The sequence below is a fragment of the Charadrius vociferus genome, unplaced genomic scaffold (assembly GCF_000708025.1).
Source record: "Charadrius vociferus isolate BGI_N301 unplaced genomic scaffold, ASM70802v2 scaffold59, whole genome shotgun sequence".
Classification (NCBI taxonomy): Eukaryota; Metazoa; Chordata; class Aves; order Charadriiformes; family Charadriidae; genus Charadrius; species Charadrius vociferus.
In genome coordinates, this window is record NW_009661371.1 from 4,275,586 (window position 1) to 4,293,918 (window position 18,333).

General features: G+C 37.6%; 1 protein-coding gene across 1 annotated transcript in view; it reads left to right on the plus strand.

Moving 5' to 3' along the window:
• The first annotated feature begins 14,740 nt into the window (after positions 1–14,740).
• Positions 14,741–18,333, plus strand: part of RXFP1 (relaxin/insulin-like family peptide receptor 1) — a 32,734-nt gene continuing 29,141 nt past the window's right edge. Inside the window, exon 1 of the mRNA XM_009893716.1 lies at positions 14,741–14,880. The gene's annotated coding sequence lies outside the window, so the exon portion shown is untranslated. The remainder of the gene's footprint in view (positions 14,881–18,333) is intronic.

Genomic DNA, 18,333 nt, shown 5'->3' on the forward strand with positions numbered 1-18,333 from the left:
TTTTCAAGGCCAAGATCTCTTGTACCAAGTGCTTTCTGTCAAGTGTGGGAAAGAGACCATCCCAAATACTTTGGAGAAGTCCAAGTTTATGATTGTGCAGGATACTGCTCTTGTTTACATAGTTTGTAACAGATTTTGAGATCCCTTTCCAGATTTGTAAATAGGAAAGTGAAATTACTTCAGGCTTTGCAGGAGCTCAAATAACCATTGTGTAATAATAATTTTTGGTTAATCTCTCATTGCTTTTATTTAACTTAAGCATTAATCTGATTGGCTTCCCTGTAGCTAGAAGAATAAAGTGTGCCTTGTATACCTGTGTGTACAACAAAAATTAATATCTTTGCAGAAACTCAGGGATGAAGATGATTTCTGAGGAAAATTTCCTCTCGTGTCAGTTAGAGGACAGTAAAAAGTTTACAGAGTGATAAACTGAAGCTCTGAAAGTTAGGTCATAGTTGTCTGCAGAGGCTGGTCTGCCTGCAACCGCTGCCTGGGCAAGGCTGCTTGCACCTCTCCATGAACTGTGCTCAGGGCTACCCAACTTGCAAAGCTGTCTTGACTGTTTGTAGTAACTCTACCCGACTTGAACCATTTGGTCTGAAATTTCATGTGCAATGTAGAATTTTTTGCACCTTGAGCAAGAAGACAAAGAAAGCTTTACCAAAATCATTTTAATTTTTAAGAAAGTGAGGAGTTGGTACTTTGCCTATGTTGAACAATTCTGGGAATCCCGTTTTAAGCAATGCCTTTCTTAAACAAATAAGGGCTTCTGCAGTACTCCTCTACAAAACCACTATGTCTGAGGGAGAGTTCTCTGACAGGCCATCCCACTAGAGCTAATGAGCCTGTTTAAGCCCAGTTGCAGTAGTGTAAAAATTAACCTTCTCTAATGGGTGTTCCTGGGTACTGGAGACCGGTGTGAAACTCATCAGAGGAACTGTCACCAGTAATCTCCTCGAGCGTTTCCTGGTAGTGCCATATATCTCCAATACTTTGAAGCCATCAAGTAAGACTTTGAAATTAGGGGTTCAAGGCAGGGAGCTGTAGGAAGCTGAGAGGATCAGGAAATCATTGTGGTTGTGTCTGAAATAGAGAGAAGGTGAAAATGTATTGGGAAGGACTGAGCAAGGAGACTGAGAGTAGGGGCTGAAGGGAGAGGAAAGTGGGACAAGGGAGCAGAGACGTGAGGGAAAAGGCTAACGCTACTTAGAAAGAGAAAATGGAAATCAGAAAGGCTATTAGTCTGGGAGGGTGGAGATTGAGGATGTGTGAGAGGGAGCCAGCAGGGTGCAGTCAATTAATTAAAGGAGAAAGAGAAGGAGCTCTGAGAGGGGGGAGTGTCTGAAGAAGAAAGTGAGAGGATGGTGAGATCAGAACTAGGACCCTATGCAGACAGGAGGAGACAACAGGATGGGAAGCAGGTAGTGATTAGGCAAAAAAGGATGGAAGTGAGGTAAGCAGCCAGGGCAAGGAAAAGATAGTGACTGAGCAGAAAAAGGAGCTGTGCTTGGTGGGGTGAGGGCTGCGCTACAAAGCGGGAAGAAGCTCAAAGCTGTCAGTTAGCAGAAACAGTTGCCGTATATATGTTAATGCCTCAGCTCCCCATCTGAGCAATAATGCCATATTCTAAACTATAATCTGAGCAATCTGTGAGGACTTCAAAATGGGAAGTCCATTGTAGCTGTATGACAGAACCATTGAGGAATTTAATATTGTAATTTCTAAGTGGTTAGGACACAGATTAAGCAACAGGATGTCAGTAATCCATTAGAAGGCTAATCAAAGTGTAGGTAAAATGCTGGTGTTATTCTAAGGTGGTGCATTTGCAGAAATGTATGAAATTTAGAGTTGTGTAACAAACTTTGAATGTATGCTGCTAATAACTGAGGTTTGTGCATAGTTTGTATCATAGGGAAAAAAGAGGAAACTGTTTGGATATTGAGTGATACCCAAGACAAGAAGACAATGTATGATATGAAGAAGTGACTTTGTGTATGCAAAAAAGTAATACACAATATTATGCTCACTACCTGCTGTGTTGTCCTTAATGCTCGTAAGGCATCCAACATGCAGTTGACTTGTGGGACAGGGCAAGATACAGACCCCTGGAGGAAGGACTGATGGGAAAATGTGGATTTGAAAGAAGCTCTGGAGCCATCAGCTGTATCCCCTTGGGGAGAACTGGCCCTGAGAGGGCCAGTTGTCCCCATAGACCTGATGGCAGGGGAAGAAGATGGCCGGGCAGTTGGGCAGGAGAGCCCAGTGGCAGCTACACTGATCCTGCAGGACTGATGCACGTGAGATCACCTAGAAGAGTTTATCCAGAGAGGATGTTAAATCACGCAGTCCTGTATACCACAGGTCACTGTGTTCCACCTGTGTACCCTGTAGCAATCACGAGGCTTTATTTGGTCAAAATATTTATTCTTGATAAAGTAAGTTTCCTCTAGAGGAGAGCAAGTGCCACTATGGCACTAACAATGGCAGAGGCCATATGGCCAGACTGAGACTTGAAGACATGTGTAGGCCTGTCAAAGCAGGTGAGCTTTGCCTCTTTCTCCTCTGTTCTGCAGAGAAAATAGGAGGACTTGCTTGACCTGGAAGAAGAGTCTTTTTTTCCATCATAAACATGACGGTCAGCGCTGGGCTGAACATGGGGAAAAAGGCACAGTGCTTGGAGTGGTGGTGGTGTCTTTAAGTAGAAATACATAGACTTTTCTGTTCTGCTTTATTTTGTTTCTCAGTTGCAGTTAAAAAAATATGGCTAAAAATTGGTGAGAGCAATAGACCAGCTCCTCTTCAGAATCAGCTACTAAGAAGACCATCCTTCCATGATACTTAAAATATGGCTACGACATAGTTAAACCCAAAGTTTGCACTGTATGGAGGAAAAAAAGGGACTAGGTTAATGAGTTTAAAAGCCGTGTCTGAAGAAGTTAATAGTAATGCAGTCAAGAAAGATGATCTGTTTTTTTAGAGGTTTATTCAAGAAGGCCTATCTATCATGCAAGTACGCTTCCGGACATCTTTTCCTGATCTCCAGTTCCATGTGAAGACATGTGAATTAACTGTTCCATTGTTTTACCTAGGAAGTATAGACACTGATTTTTCAGAAACTGTCATTCTTTTCTGGTATTCTAATAACACTGCAAATCTCTAGTTCTTTTGGTATTTCCTTCAGATTTCAAAGTGTTTCTCAAGTCCTTTCAAATTCCTCCTGTGGCTGGTTTGACAATATTTTCTTTTAGAATTGCTGCTTTATCTTCAGTCCAGACTTTCAGCATCAAGCAGAAAGAATAAAACCACTTTCTTCCTTCCAAATATGTATCATAAACAGGTATTGAATAGCTGAGCTTTTCAACGTTCCTAAGACTTACATGTCACATGAGGTTTTTCTTTTTCCTAATATGTTTTAGAAAAAAACCAGTTATTTTTAAATAAGTACTGATTATTTCAGTGCCATGCCTACCTATACATTTTAAGGTTTTAGCACTATTTGATTTCTTCTTTTTTTTTTTTTTTAAATATTTCATTTACAATATTCACTGCTTTCACATCTTCTTTTAACCAGGCTGGTATCTTGCTCAGAGAAATAGTTTTTGTACCTATGGATGTAGAGCTTTGGAGAATTTAACAGATATTTTTAAATAATAATACCAAGTTACAAATTATTTAATTTTGTTAATCAGTTACGTCAACAATTGGTTTAAGTACTGGGATACAGTCTGGCAAGTTACAAATATGTTATCCTGATATAACTGCCTTATTCAAACTATTAAAAAAAAGAAGGTAGCCAGATTGTGATGTCTGGTAACAGACAGCTGTGTACCAGTACTCTCTCTTCTCAGTCTGCTTTCTGATGTCGTGGTGCAGCTATCACAACAGCCTCTTACAATCCCCGCTGAGAATGGGGCTGTGTTTTTCTGGGCGCTCTTCTGCATGCCTTGCCCTGGGCAAACTGACGTCTTGAGTCGGCAGGACAGATGTGGGGTCACCCTCTGAAGACCCAATGGAAAGGTGTCGCAGGACCAGGGTGACAGAGCAGATGGCTGTTGGAGCTAAACCTCTCCTCCCAGCCCTGTGTCCTGCCTCGGGTGTCCTGCTAGTGATGGATCATGATAGCACTACTCTGTAATTAAGCTATGTTCCATAGAGTATGCTTTTATTTGCGTTGACAGCGAGAAAACACTCGGTGTCAGGAACAGGCATCATCACGTGCTGATTTAGCTGGAGTGGGGTCGAAAGGAAGAGGAGGGGCTATATACTATGTGGAGGTGAATCAGTAACCCATGCAAATGTATTGTTTAGCCAAACTGCATCTGAAATGGAGACAAACTTCTGAATGTAGTTTCTCGTTATCTTTTCTGCCTTGGTTGAGGAGAAATTAATATCCAGATAACTTACACCTATATGCTGCTAATACAACAATTTTTTTTGTCTATGTTAATAATTGCATAAAATCTAAAAGTTATAATCTTAAAAGCAATTAATCTTAATCTGCATGCACATTTTTATCTATCCTGCAAAAGAAGAAATAAGCCAGATGTCTCTGACCATTATTCAGCCAGCTAACATTATTCACTTCAAGAAAGTCAGAAATCCTGTTAGTTTGAGATAATTTCTGTTTTATGGCACTTTAACTGGAGTGTCACAATTTATAGCAGTAAGCTATGTTTACTCATAGTAAAATATGGTAGAGATTGGAAAACGTGTGATTTTTAAATTGAACCAAATATTCATGAGTTAGAATCCAATAATAGTGCATTTATTTAAGCACAGTGTCTGCAAATTGATTTTTTCACAAAATAGTCCCATGAGTTCTCTAAAATTCTTTCAAATTATTTGACTTCAGAACAGAACAATAAAGGATTCAATTTTTATAATACTTCAGGAGGGTTGAATCTCATAGATTTATAGGGTGCAACAACCTCCCAAATCTGAACTTGTAGTTCGATATTAAATTTAAATTCCTAGGAGTTATAAATGGTTCTTAGTAACAAAAGCATGTGAATAAATAAAATGCGTCAGATAATCCTGTCTCAGGCTCACCGAGAAATAATATATTTTTACTGTTACAAAATTAATCTTAAGCATTCTTCAGAGCTTCGTTTTAAGTTGTGCTGGCTTAGTTTCATTGTAAGAACTATCATTAAAATCCTTTTAGACTTTATTAAAGGCACAGCTAAAAGAAAAAAAAAAAGAAAAAAAAAAAAAAACAGATTAAACAGATTGTGTTTCATATGGCAAATACCTCCTGTAAGGATGCCAAAACACCTTTTTCCATTTCTCTCCCTGGAGTCCTAGATAGAAAAAGCTTACCTGAGAGTGTTTTACAAAGATTTATTTAAGATTGTGTTACTTGGGACAAGAGGGAAAATATTGTGGCTTCTGAAATTGTGGCTGAAGTGCAGTTTGCTTAGTTCAAGCAACCGTGTGGCAAGATAAGAGGCTAAAAAGCAACAGAAGATGGAGAAAGACAAAATAAAGTCTCCCGCTGCCCCCCTTCAGGTTCTTTTCCTCAGCCGGTGGTCGGCATGGCTTTCTCAAATCTACTTTGCTATCACCAATTCTGCAAGATGTTTATTGTAACAGTCCCTTTTTTTTTTTTTGGTCGGTTTTTTTTTTCGTTGGTTGTCCCCCCCCCCATCACAAAAGCATACCAAAGTTGGTATGAACAAAGTTAGAGTTAAGTCATCCAATTTTTAGTTGGGCGAAATGGGGGGAGGGAAAGGAAGAGAGTTTTTCCCCTTTTCGACCTAAGAAAAATTAGGCAAAGTGTTATGATCTTTTAGATTGTTTTCTGTTATGAGAAGTTAATAATAGTCACGTAATGCTTTGCTCTTCTGCTCATTTACAAATAATGTATACTCAGAACATCATAGAATTAGAATATCAGAAAGTTAGTTGCCTTTCTAATTTCATTCCCTTTTTCGTTGCAGCTTTGTCATAGGGCTTTGCTACAAACACTTTCTGTCACATCTCCTGGGTTTCTTGTTACTTCCATGCATGAATGCACATGTACACAAATTCCTCCCCTGTATATGGTATTGTGTCATGGAAGTCACTTAAAATCTGTCTTTTCTTTATGGAAACTTAAGAGACTTATTACAAATGTCTGTTTGTTAATTTAAATAATTTAGTTTTCAGTGATCAGTGTTTCACTTTTGCTTACTTTACATATGGCTGACTGGGTTAACTTGCACAAAGCAAGAAGTTTGAAGTGAACTTCTTTAAAGTAATCTCTATTTCCTATCAATATGCATTTGAGGTCAGAATGTTTGTTATCCAGATGAGGTGAATGATTGTTGCTTGAGGGATGCTAATTTATTGATAACCAGCTGTTCTTGATCTTCTTGGCTAAAGTACATTTTAAATTATTTGATCGCTCAGATTTAAAAAAAAAAAAAATTCTTCATTAGCTTACTACCAAGCATGTTATGAGATAGGGAAAAAAATGCAAGATACGTAGCAAATACTGCTAAGTAAGAAACTTTTTTCCTGAGACTGCAAAACATAAAAAAATGGCATTCCTTGTGTGAAGCTTCGGAGATTTATTTTTTTCTTTTATACATGTCTTTAAATCATTAATTCTTACAAATGCAGTGTTTCAAAGGAGGAAACTAAATTCTCTTTGGGGCTCGAAGAACCAGCCCAAGCACACTGCTCAGTGGTTGGGAGGAAGAATCAGCCCCCAGCAGGGGAGTTTTCCTTGATTTTGATGTCTCACCATTGCCTTTTCTGGGCCTGTCAGGTGGGATGGTACTAACTAGCACAGTGTATTTGGCATGTTTATATCAGTGCCTTCACTCTTGTTCTATATCTAACGCCACCCAAACAAAACCCTAGTGTTTCATGTCCAGCCTTAGACTTAATGTTGCACCAGTGTGAAAAAGAAATTAGTGGAACCAAAGGATGCGAAACAACGCTAGGGCAAAGGGAAGCCTACCTTAATGTATACTCTGTTGGAAATCGTGTCAGAGTACGGAGACAGAACTTATTTCTGAATGGAAATGATAGTCAGACATCATATAAATTCTGTGTATTGGGGGAGATGAAGAAAAGGGGAAGCGGAGTGACAGAAAGGTTTGGCTCTGATCATTAATTTGTGTCTTTGTTAGACATTGTGCTGAACCTTCATCCTCTGGGAATGCCCTACAAACTTTGAGTTTCCGGATAAAATTCCTTATACTTCTTACTGGGGCTTTTCCAAATAGTGTTATCTCTTTCAGCTCTTTCTGTGCATCAGAATCTTTTTATTCTAAATTCTGTGTGAGCAGAACAAAAAGGCAAATTAATAAAAGGTATGAGCCAAATCCTCTGGCAAGGTGCCATGGGACCAGTCTGAATTGCTCCACTGGCAGCTTCTGGCCCTGGAGCAGATTTATCTGGCAGTTACACAAAGAGGATCTTCCAGCGCTATAGCTGGATTAATTAGACTGAATTATCTGTGGCATAACTGATAACTAAGTTTGGTAATGTTGTTATGAGATTGGAGTCTATATATTCCAAAAGATAGTACAAATTTTCTGCTTTGAAAAACACTTCTGAAATGAAAGCATTGTGAAACCCACAGCAAGATATAAAGGTATCACATGAAGTTAAAATCCAAGATAATGACCAGATTGGCATGCAATAGCAGCAGTCAGAATACATGCATCTTTTGTGCCAAAATCCTTTGCAGTATATTGTGTTTAATAAAAGCAAATGCTTTATATAGTCGGTCATAAATTCACGTGTGTCTTTCAAGTACTACATATTCCTAGAATGACATCTAATATGGTCTACTAAAGATAAATGTAATGCAATAAAACTGAAAATGTAATTCTGGTGGCAAGAGCAACAGCCAAAATATAAAAACTTGCTAGTGTTTTAGAAATTAAGTTGTTGCAACCATTTGGCATTCTGAATAAACGACACTGTCACTTGCACCCAATAAAATCTAAAATAACAAACACGATGCATGTGCTATACAGATATTTAGAAAATGCTATAGACATCAGGGCTGAACAATTAGAAAAGGAGGAGAGGAGCAAATTACAGAAAAGGCAAAGTAGTGATAACAGTTTAATTATACTCCTGTGGGCATCCTGTACAGATGTTTAAATATTTTAACCCACTGATGCTTCGCCTCAAGGATTAATGCTAAAGTATCTATCGCCGCTACAGCAAGGTCTGTTTTGGTCTACAAGTTTTGCCCAGGGGGTTATGCCAAATGTGTACATTAACAGCATTAAATTTCAAGTGCATATACTGGTTTTTATTCTTGTATGAAACCAGAATCGATTTTCAATACGTTACTTATGGACAATTTTTAAATGTTACTAAAAATGGTTTTAATAGCATGGAAGTCTCATTACATATTCACAGAAATCACTGGAAAACTTTTCCTAAAAGAATTATCAGGTTTAGGAGAGTCTATAAAAATTACATTCCATTTAAAAAAAAAAAAAAAGGCATTCCCACTGATAAAACTGTAACAAGTTTAAAACATAAAAAAGTTAACTCCATATTTCTATCCTGAAATACACTGGATTAATTTCATCCTAGTCTCATAAATGGCTCAAAAATTCCCTTGTTTAGTGGGAAGAAACTAAATAATTCAGAACAAAACCAGGAAAATTCACTTCTAGATATTGCTATAATGGACAAATTCAGACAACAAATTATTCTTTTTTTTAAAATAAGATCTTTTTAAGATGTCGTGTCTTCCTCTCTTTTCTGCCATTTGGTGATTCAAATGCTTCTGATCAGAGTTGGTCAACCACTTTTCACCACCATTCTTTGTCAAACATTAATTAACCATCTTTTAAGTTAAAGAAATTCATAGTTATTAACTTGTTTTATATCCTTTTTCTGATGATTTGTCTTTGAAAATAAAGGTTACAGGCCTATGAGGTCTCCTCCTCTATATTATACTAAAGGTCTTTCAAAGGCAGTTCACATGGTCTTCAAATAACTTTCAGCAGAAGAGGAATTTTTTAATCTATTGTCATCTTGAAGTACTTGCACTAGCACAAAAATGACAGGCAAAATCAATTTCAACTTTAATGTTTCCTTTGTTGACTCTCTGTTGTAGTTGAAGAAAATATTCTGTTTCAAAACAACCATTTCAAAAGAAAATTTTCAGTCCTTTCTTGCTCTAGTCCATTTCCTGCTGTGTCTAGAAGTACAGCAACTAGAATAGGCTAAGCAGGGAGGAGGCAGAAGCCCCACCATTTGATAAATTGGTATTGGTCTCTTTGAAAAAATTGTGCTGTTGTAGGTAAAATAACTTTCCATCGTAGTAAGTACAGGGTGGGTTCTTCAGTATCGTGGTCATTCCTGGGTCCTTGTCACCTAAGGACTCCTTTTGAAAAATAGCTGGATTTCCTCAGCCTCAGTACTTTCAAACTGACAACTTATTCAAAGGGAAGAAAAATACATTAGCCTGTTTGGAATTTGAGAATCGTTTTGTACTCATGATGATGGGTCTTCATGTGATTCAGATTTTTGAAAATACAAAAATATTTTCCTGGTATTATGATATTATCGCTCTCTACAACTACCTAAATGGAGGTTGTAGCAAGGTGGGTGTTGGTCTCTTCTCCCAAGTAACAAGCAATATGACAAGAGGAAACAGTTTCAAGTTGTGCCAGGGGAGGTTTGGATTGGATATTAGGAAAAATTTCTTCACAGAAAGGGTTATCAAACATTGGAACAGGCTGCCCAGGGAAGTGGTTGAGTCACCATCCCTGGAGGCATTTAAAAGACATGTAGCTGTAGCACTGAGGGACGTGGTTTAGTGTGGAGTTGGCAGTGTTAGGTTAACAGTTGGACTCACTGATCTTAAGGACTTTTTCCAACCTAAATGATTCCATGGTTCTATATGGCCTTCTTTGATCCTATATGAAATACAATTGAGATTGACGTCACTAGAAAGTACCAAGCAGCAAGCCGTGCTGCTTTGATTAGTATAATTGCTTATGGTTCTGTCTAATCATTCCAGTATTTCTTCCATTATGGAGTCATATTCACTTGTCTTAGAGAAGCTAGAAGTAACTGTGTTCAGTTCACGTTCTTCTACTGCACGTCCCTTATTTGGTTTCTCAAACAGCATTTGTGACCCAATATCTGTTTTCAAAGATTTTTGCCATTTTTCAAAGAATGCACAAAAATAGTGAGCTTGATGAATTAATTTAGCTGGGGGGAATGCCGTGATCTCCTGGGTATATCTTGTTCTCAGCTTTCCCAAATGTGTTCCCTCTTTTGATTTATTTTTATGAGAGCTGAAAGAGGGGCTGCCGTGTTCTTTCCCAAGTGATTCTGCATCCGTGCAGCAGAGGAAAGAGCCTTACTATCTTATACTACCCAACTCTTGCTTGTTCCTTTCAAGAAGCAATATGGTAGTAAATGAGTCTTATATTTTCAAAACTAGCAGGAAAAGAGTTATCCACTTTCCTCGAGCTAGAGGAAAGGTCACAGATGTCTGCCTTAGCAATAGGTGCCTCAAAGCAGCAGATGTGGACAAGCTTAAAAGGTGTATGACGTGGATTCTTGTTTGAGAAGAATCGAGGGATGGAGGGGGACCCTAAGTACGTAATAGTCAGAAATATTTAATTTGCACAATTATGAACATGTGCTACTGGGTAGAACATTATTCTGTGTTGAGACAAGAAAGATGCTTGTTTGTTTTTGCCATTTGTACTGATACCAGTTCACCTATTTCTTTTCTATTTCTTCTAGAAAGTTTTGCAAATATTTTAGTATTTATTCTGATCATTATGAGAAAAAAAAAAAAAAAAAAATTGCTGGTACAGTATGGCTGAAATGTGTGAAATTAACTCTCTGTCACCAGAAGGGCAGGAGGTGGTTTTCTGTATGAAGTATAGAAAGAAGATATTTTTTACTTGGAGTATCTGTGAAAGCAAACCTTCTGGTGTAATCAAGTCTGTCACAGATTTGTACTTTTCACCCTCACAACTGACGCCTAAAAAAAACATGTCTTGAGTTCCACCTTTTCTCTACTTTCTACCTTTGTAGCTGAGTTCTTTATACGCAGTTTAACAAATTTTAGTCTTCCTTTATCTATCAGCCTACCCCACTGTTTGCCATATCTCTGAAGGACTTTGGGATTTTTCTGTTGAGTGTGCGAGATAACAATATTCACCCAGATGTATTCATTATAAAACACAAATAATTTATATTAATCAAGCCATATTAAGGTTCAAGTTGATTGTTTATATGGTTTGCTGATGGCAGCACCTTTGTGTTATAGGGAGTCTCATGCTTTTACAGTACAAGTTTAGCCATAAGAAGCAAAGCAGAGGTGTTCTATCCTAGAAAAGCTGCAAATGAGAACCTATAAAACAATAGAGGTACCTTTGAAGCTTGATACACATATGGAACAGAGACCATGTAACCTATGGATTAGTAAAAGGAATATAAAATACCATTTTTCTTTTTCTTGATTTAACACCAATGTCAAACAGCCAGTGACATGACGTGATGAAATAATCATTAATCAGTATTTTTCAGAGCTATTCTATGAGGAGGTTTAGCTGTCAAAAAAAAAAAAAAAAAAAAAAGGACAATGAAACAGGATACTAGAAGAGTCATTCAATTTTTTCATAGTGGGAAATCAATAACAGGTAGAAAAGTTGACACCTTTAATCCTGCATGACAAAGCATGATAGATCGTTACCTTGGTATAATGAACTCTAGTGTCAGTACAGTTTTTATTTGTAAAATAAGAGCCATAGTTTTTTGTTGCTGTTGTTGCCATGCTATCTTTATCCATTTTCCTCACATAAAAGATACCATTTTACTTTACTTAATCCAAAAGAGAATCACTTGAATATTATCCAGCATTTTACAATAGATTTTACTGTCTTATCTCCTGTCTACCTTTGTCAGCTTTGTCAAATATTTCCTCAGATGGTTGGGAGTTTTTCCATTCATAAATCTCCTGTGATCGGCAGCGTCCAAACTTCTGTCTTTTTTTGCATAAACAAAGTGATGTTAACAAGTCAATGGACAAAGCCCAGTGCTTTCAATGATTCGACTAGGATGAAGTTGTTAAGTGTTGACACCTTGTTACCTTCTTTCCTAGGCAGATATTTACATGCCAGGGTAATCCAACATAGCACAAAATGAGTAATGCAGAGATTCAGAACAGATAATCATCAAGGCTATAAATTTACAGAGAATTCAAAACACTAAACACAGTGAGGGATTATGTACTCTTTCACAAGGAACAATTTCTAAACTGTGACAGAGAATAAATTCAAGTTCGGGGATTAATTATTTGATTAGTTAATAATTGCTATTTGAATAATTTGCTATTTGAATTTTGCTATTGAAATTTGAATAATTGCTATTACTATTTGAATAATTAATAATAATTTCTGGAAAATGCAATGAAAATCCATTGAATGGTACTGTAAGAAGATAAACACCATCATTTTGAATTTAAACTGCATGGAGGTCAGCCCCTTTAAGCATACAGTTTGGCTAAGGGATTGTTTGTTTTTTCCATTTATGTTTCATTTTTCCATATTGTTGTCTTTTACCAGGTGTCTGGGTAGTTGCTCAGATTGTTAGATAACTGCTCTGAGGGGAGCCTCACTTGTCTGTGATTTCTTTTTTGCAGAAAGGCACTTTAGACACTAACTACTACACATATTCTGTTTGCTTAACTTTATAGCATGAGCCTGTGTAAGATTTTTGGGTTTTGCTACTTGTTTTTGGGCACAACAGATTAAACATAATGTTCTGAACACAAGCACAGAACAGCAGAGATCTTTACAAAATGCAAGTGTGAATTCACCCCAGGATTGAAATGTAGCCTTACTTGGTACCTATATGTAGGTAGGATAGGGACCTAAAGCAAAAGTCTCTTTTAGCATGTGCATAGGTTATACAGTTGCAGATAAAAGCAAATCAACTTTTCAAAATCATATGGTAATTGTTAGCTGGAATATATGACTTTCTGTGCAGGATGCTTCTGACAGCAAAGATGATTCTGTGCATATGGGAATAACAGAATATTTAATTATAATTAATTACATATATTTTAATTATATAATTAATTATAATTTCCTCCAGGTATTGCTCCTGCATTTCAGTTTTCAAGAGTTGTAAATATTTTCAAGGGTTTAACATGTGAAAGTTCTTTCAGAAGAGATTTCTTATGAAACTGAAGTACGTGATTCAATTTCAGGTGATTCCCTTAGTCCAGGAGAAAACTGAGGACAAAAATAAGATGTTGTGTAATAATATATTCCTTATTAATCTGAGAAAGTTGCATTAAAGATTTATAGTTTGTCTATGAAAATAGCTTGGAAAAACAGTTGTATGTTTCAGAAGTGGCTATATGCTGTCTGAACAAGCATCACGTCAGAGTTAACGAAGTTTGTATAGAGTATTTCAAGTGCTCTAAGATAGCAATGAAACTTAAAATATCATTTGTATTGGAATTTATATCTTTTTTTGGTGAGAGCATCCACTAAGTCAAATGCTAGCTATAATTATGAAGTGTCATTCATTTTTGAAAGTCCTTAAAAAATTAAATTAGCAGGCCCTTGCAGAATAGCACTTCACTGATGCTTTGGGAGTGCGAAGAGCACAAGGTAACATGCTGTGCTTATGATACTTTTCTCCATTTCCAATGTACTGGAAACTGAACAAATTGCATTCTAGAGTAATTTAAAACCCTCTCCATTGTATGCTCCTGGGAAGAAGTTGATCTTGTACAAGAAATCTGAGTTGGCACCCTGCAACCTGTTACAAAAGCAGTAGATCAGTTGGGCTTATACTGGAAGAAGTGGTGGTGGCAGAAATTGTCCCTTGGGTGCACTGGAGGGACTGGTAAGGCAACATGAGTCTATAAATGTGTGTAAATGGAGCTGCTGTAGCACACAGAGCTGAGGAACAGGAGACAGGTAGAGTCTTCCAGCTGCCCTGGCTGTCTCTCATCAGCATCTTGCTACCCTTTCCCTCAGTACTGCTGGGATGAAGTCCCTGTATTCTGTGAAATTACTTCCTATAAAGCACAGGCTTAGTAGAACCACATCTGTGTATCTAAACTTCAGACTGACAGGTTCTCAACAGTACCTCCAATTTTTTTGGACCGGGCTGACAACTCTTCCAAAAGATTCACAATGACAGCTTTATGTCGTCTTAGTCATCCTTCAGCAAAACCGCGTCACAGATTGATCTTACTTTCCTTGTTCTTTGATCCTTGATCAGTTTACATCTAGTAATTGCTTTAAAATTGAATACATTTTAAAATATATAATTCTGACTTTGTATAAAGAGGACTTATCTATCTGGGTCTAAAATTTCAGCACAAATTAATATAATCCGTATCTGCATAGCTTATCTGGTATATTGCTATAATAAATTAATTTCTAGTGCAAAGCAAGACAATCCTTTTTAATAGCGGCCTTAGGTGATTTGTCTTGTATGATTAGCATTTCCATCTTATTCCTAGGATGCATGGGGAGGAATTACCTGGTTGGTTTATATCAAAGTAAATTTTAATTAGCTGACGATAGAAATGTTTCTTGCCAAGTTAACAAGTACTTAATATACTATTGTAATTGCATGTCCAGTGAACTAATAAGTATTTATCACTTGATAATCACATTCAAATGCAAGTAAGTATTTATAAAAGCATAATCTCAATGATCTTTAAACATCAAGAGCATACATTACAGTAAGCATGTTCTTTTTGTTTCTATTTAGTCATCGGGGACTCTTTGGAAGATCATGTTTCTGGAGCTGGGGTCACGTGCCCCCTGGGCTACTTTCCGTGTGGCAATATCACAAAGTGTTTGCCCCAACAGCTTCACTGTAATGGTGAGGATGACTGCGGGAACCGGGCCGACGAAGACAACTGTGGTACGTGGCTGAGACTTTTCTTTGTGTCTAGCAACCGCAGTCACTGAAACCCATGCACCGCTCACACTAAGCAGAGAGTTTCGGAGTGTTAAAAATAAGAAGGGTAAATGTTTTGCAGAGGATACAGCAGGTGTTTGGATTTGCTAATAAGGAAGGACCACGTTTTTATTTGTGTATGGTATCAATTCATCAAATTTTATCCCTGCTTTGAACTTGTTTGCATGTGTTGTTTTGTTGTATACAAATGGATGGACGTGAACTAGCAAAAATCTCTGCTGAGGAAAGGTAGATGTATGCGCTGACAGAGTTTATATTAAGCTTAATGTGACTTTTAAAGCTGGTTGGGAAATGCAATTAAGAAGAATTTTCAAGTTTTTTCAGCAATTTTTTATATCCTAGCTCAGGAGAAAAACCGTGACTATATGAGTGTTCTGTACAAGCTGCACTGCTACCAGGTTTTGGGGTTTGGAAATGTCAAAGTCTGAGGGAATACACATTGTGAGGCCACTGCTGCTTGCTATTGTTATCCTTGTCACTCCTGACCCCACTGGGTGGTACTCTGGTGAGCTTGTCTTGGTTTTGTAGGCTTTACCCCAGCTGCAAACTGAGTAGGGCCAGGGCATAGGCTTTGCGCTAGCACTGACCTGACCGCACTGCTTATCTGCGAGCGGGGCCCTGGCACAGCTTTAATCTGTGCTGAGCAGCATCTCTCACGCAGTGCCTGGACACAGCTCGGAGGGTGGCACAGATGTGGGATAGTCTGGGAAAGGCCTCCCTATATTTTGTGAGAGGAGGGCTCAGCCATTTCGTTGTGAGCGATGACCACCGGGAGAGAACATCTGCCCTCGCACATTTTATTTACTGGTCTTGTCAGGTTGCTAACAGCCTGGATAGTTTCAGAGCTACTCTCCCAAGCTGCTGATGCACAGCAGATGGGGAAACTAGACTTCCTATTCCTTACTAGCTTGCCTGTAGCCATGGAGGGCAGCCAGATGTGTGGCACCCTGCCTCGCACACTGCATACAGCTCCCCGCAGCCGAGCAGGTGAACCCTCTGCCTGTCCCAGCCAGGCACCCTGCCATCAGAGCCGGGGCAGGGGGGGCAAGGATTAAAATATCAAGTGAAACTTCCAAGCTATATATACAAAAATAAATTTTCTGAAAGAAATGTCAAAGAAGATATGGTAAAGGTGTTTTTCACAAGCGTTCTCAGCAAAGTCAGTGAGGTTTTGAAAATAGTTGTTCTCACTGTATATCTGTGGAGCTGATTTTTATACCTATATGTAGTACATTATTCTTATGCCTATTGAATTTCAGTGTTTTACTCCATATGAAAATCACTTTTAATTCTAATCCCATCTAATGGACCTGCAGCATTTTCTAGTTTTATGTCCTTTACTGTTGCCATAAACATACTTTCTGTTGCCAGTAATCAAAATCCTGAACAAAATTGGCTCTTGTTCTATTCTTCTTCTGTAATTGTCTTGCCCTGCAGTGGCAGAAATTGCTGACGGTGGTGCCTTTTTATGTGTAAGAGGTCCAAGCACCATAAACCATTGGTTTATCCATGATTCATTTCTGTATAGTACCCGAAAGTCTATGTGCTACAACTTGCTGAAACTGTACAGCTTGATCAAATGACAATTTGACAATTAGGATATACACAGTTTTGTAATGGGATATACAAGACAGTATAGCCTGCAAGACGATTCAGCTGCGATATTGAATCCTCTTCTGGGTGTAGTAATTCCAGAAATGAGGCTTCATTTCTGAAAGCCTAAATTAAAAAAGATGAAGAGTTATTATATTGACTTACTGGGAAACCTACGCTATTAGTGTTTCTCTCATATCTTGACCTCATATTCTCATTTAGAAATGTATGACATGTATAACATGTTACGGTCATATTCAGCTGTTATGTTTTCTCAGAAATGGTTGTTGCAGCCAAACTTTGTTGTTCCAATAAAGGAAGACTCACTTCCTTGCCTGAGAATATGGGATGTCCTGATGAGATTTTCTGCAATGCCCCAATGCTGTACTGAGTGTGGGGATCTTTGTGGAATAGCTCTTTTTTGTGACCGTTCATCTTGCTTAAAATCCAAGACAGGAAACCTCATTGATTAGCTCCCAAGACAAAGAAACCATTTGGCTATTATTTTTTGCTGCAGTTTCCCAGGACCACTTCAGTATGCCTGCCTTATGCCAGCAGTTATATCTGGTTCCGTCTACCCAATTTCTATATTTACAACTAGTTTTTAGTTGATATCATTGCTCCTGGTTACAGAAAAGCAATTCAATATGAAATTATTCCAGTGTACTAATTGTTTCATGCAGTAACATCAGAAATTTTAATCTTATCTACAAGGTACTCTACATAGCTCAACTTTTAAATTCTTGCACACTTTCGTCTTGCATACATTTGAATAAGAGCTTTGAGGTGGCCACTCTACAACATTCAACCCAACAAGGGTGGGGAGGGGAAAAATCAGTGTAGAACCTCAAAGGAATTAAGAATTTTCTTTTCTTTCTTTTTTTTTTTTTTTTTTTTTTTTTTAATGCATGTATCACAAACACAGCTAGTTAAAGCAACTGCTTTACTAATGATTTCTTTGGTAATGGTAAAGTCCTATCTTAAGCCTACAAAAAAATGTTATAGTGAAGACTTGCATATATCTTATGTACAAGCCAGTTCTATAACATAAAGAAACACAAAGCAAAAATTTGTCATGGACAGTAGTTCTTTCTGTGATGAAAAGGAAAATACTGATGAAGAAGAAAAGAAAAATAAAAAAGAAAGAAAGAAAAAACCCCAAACATTTATTTTGGAAACCATAATACTGCTGTTTGGAAAAAAACAAACAAAACAACAAAAAACCCAAACAGGTATTCTAAGCAAAAGAAAATTCCAAGTCTTTCTGTTCAATACAAGCCCCTAAGTGTGCTGAATATTAACAGCAACTGCAATTATGGAAATAGCACTTTTAAGAAACTTCAGTGAATGAAACAAGCAGAGAAGCAACTAGTATAAAAAGGACACCTAGATCTTCCAAGGGAGTTACTTTGTAGAAGTCTTTAAATGCCCTTGAAACAAAAAGTAAAAGGCATCAGTCAAAAAAGACCAACATGATAGGAGTCTCTGAAAATACTGAAGCTAGTCACTCCAACTATCTTATAGCAATTCTGTCCCTCTTTTAATGAGCAAAGTTCTCTTGTTCCCCACTTCATTCCTATTGAGATATTTATTGTTGTAATCTTTGAGATGATTTGCAGTATTAGTCCTGTTTAATGCACTGTGTGCCTGATAACAGCAAAACATGATGATAAATATTTCAAACTAAACCAAATCCTCAATGAGAGATATGTTTTCAGATGCACTGTAATCACCGTTCACATCCAGCCCAGGCAGGTAAAGATTGGCTTCATGGTGCCGCCTTCTCTTCTCTGTGTCTTCGTT